Consider the following 2,441-nt stretch of genomic DNA (forward strand, 5'->3'; position numbering starts at 1 on the left):
TGGGGTCGCGATGGGTCGGACACGACTTTGCAACTAACAACAACAATGGATAAAATGAAGAAAAAGAAGCAGTTTTCCCCTTCCCCAACACTAGAGCCAGAAGAAAGAATCTGAATGAATCAGGATAGATAAAAGGATTTTTGTTTTACACATCATTCAACTTTGAAATTTCTTACCATGAGATAGGAAGCTGGCTACTGGCTTGGCCGGCTTCAATAAAGGGTGGGACCAATTCATAGTGGTCCTGGGGATCAGTAACTACTGATGGCAGTGGGACTGCTCTAAAGGCCATCTCCTGGGAGGCTTTTTTGTGCATCATTCAGCCACCCTATTAGATGGGCCAGAGTTTGATCCAGCAGGACACTACTTATATTCTAAATGTTCTCATTGGGTTGTCTGTCTCTTCACTTGGATTAAAAATTTACCCTAAAAAAGGAAAATCACTTGCAGAATCCACAGCCAAATACAGGTAGTCCTTGAATTAATGATCACAATGAAGCCCAACATTTCTGTGGCTAAGCAAGACAGTTGTTAACTGAGTTTTGCCAGTTGTTAAGTGAACCATTGCAGCTGTTAAGTGAATCACAAGATCATTAAGTGGATCTGGTTTCCCTGGTTGACTTTGTCTGAAGCAGGCTGGGAAGGTTACAAATGGTGATCACATGATCCTGGAACAGAGCAACTGTCATAAATATATGCCATTTGTCAGGTATCCAAATTTTGGTCACATGGCCATGGGGATGCTGCAACAATTATAAGTGTGAAATCCAGTCATAAGTCCTTTTTTTCAGTGCTGTTACTTTGAAGATGGTTATAAGTCAAGGACTATCTGTACTCTAATCATCCTGCCGATGGATGTGATAAGAACTGAAGCTAGTTTTGGTGACCCATGGAATGGGATGAAGTCAATATACAGGATTGGCAGAGGAATTATATAGTTGTCATGGTTCCGACAGACAGAGACAAATAAAGCAGAACTCAGAGGCTTGCAAATTCCTCAAAGAACATGTTTATTAGTTACTAAGTATTGGCACGGTCAAAAGTGAAACCAAGTCTGGATATACACGTAACAATTCCCCAATACAAAGTTAAAAGTCCCACCCATAAAACTGCAAGCAACTATGTTCCCCAATGTGATTATTTGGCGGGCTTTTTACCTTACACCCAACCTGCAGCTGATGACCTTGGTTCCCACAGGACAAAAGATTATTTTGACTAACGAAGCACCTGGGCAACCCCCCCCTCCTTCCATTCTTTGTGGCAACCTAGAATGAGAAGAAAAATGGCTGTAGCCATGCTCATTTGTAGAGTTGACAATAGTATTTATTGTTTGCTGACAGATAATATTTTTATCCAAAGCCAGACTAGAAATGTAACAGGTTGTTTGTTATGTATGCTTGTGTGAATCAACAGTTCTCCAACCTGCTAAATCAGATATGTTGGGACTATAACTCCCTCATCCACTAGCCACTCCAGCCATGAAGGATGGAAATATTAGTCCCAATTTATTCGGAGGACATCAGCTTGAGGAATGCCGGACAAGCATATCTGTGATATCTTAACTGATATTGTAGTTAATTAGCTAATTGCGACAAATATTCAGAATTCAAATTAGGCACTAATGCGGCTTCTCTTATCCTACAGCATGGCTGAAGCTCTTCTTACCTTACCCTGGAGACTGCCGATCTGCTTGCTTAACAGTCTTGAGCATAAGGAAATACAAACTGAAGGGATGTGTCTACTTGAGATTTTCAACTTCGAGCTTCTGGTCCTTTCCATCAAATTGGACGTGAAGAGGAAAGGAGTCATCAGCAGCACAGTAAATGCTGCGTTGGTGTTCCAAACTGGACTTCATCTTGCTTGTATAAGCTGGATGTATTTGTTTTATACCACATTTTTGGAATTTGGGTTAGTTTGGGGTAAATATTTAAGGCAGCAACCGTTTATTTTCCAAATCTGGATGAAGGATACTTCAGAAAGCTTCAAATGGGAGGGCTTCCTTGTTCCTTCTGTAGATATCAGGCTGAGGAGGGATAGGAAATTTTTTTTCGGTTTGAGGGACAGAGGGGCTCCATTGGATGTGGGTTTTGGTAGCCTTTTTGTAGGGGGAAGAGTGGAGGTTCTAAGGATGAAAAAGGGGAAAATAGGCAGCTAATCTCCTGGGAATGCAAATAAAGATGCTGGGAATCATCTCTAATTACAGACTCCTCACTTTTGTCTTGAAAAATGGACTCGTAGGAACCCTGGAAAGATGTCTGTTGCCTTTCCTGTTCTATTAACTATTGCCGAGTTATTGCTAAAGCTCAGACTTTGCTCATTGGTCCAGAATTTTTTATTTCAATAAAACAATATGTTTTATTCTTTTTTTTATTGTTGCCTTAAGATGAATTGGGAATCTCTGACCATTCATATTTGCTGAGGGAAATTTTCCCTCGCACTAT

General features: G+C 40.6%; 1 protein-coding gene across 2 annotated transcripts in view; it reads left to right on the top strand.

Annotated features, from left to right (window-relative positions):
• Positions 1 to 2,197, top strand: part of POLR2E (RNA polymerase II subunit E) — a 10,581-nt gene extending 8,384 nt beyond the window's left edge. For both annotated transcript variants that reach the window (XM_015810008.1, XM_015810007.1), the window contains exon 8: positions 1,645 to 2,197. The gene's annotated coding sequence lies outside the window, so the exon portion shown is untranslated. The remainder of the gene's footprint in view (positions 1 to 1,644) is intronic.
• Positions 2,198 to 2,441: the final 244 nt, after the last annotated feature.

The sequence above is a fragment of the Protobothrops mucrosquamatus genome, unplaced genomic scaffold (assembly GCF_001527695.2).
Source record: "Protobothrops mucrosquamatus isolate PMUCROS unplaced genomic scaffold, P.Mucros_1.0 scaffold6, whole genome shotgun sequence".
Taxonomy (NCBI): Eukaryota; Metazoa; Chordata; class Lepidosauria; order Squamata; family Viperidae; genus Protobothrops; species Protobothrops mucrosquamatus.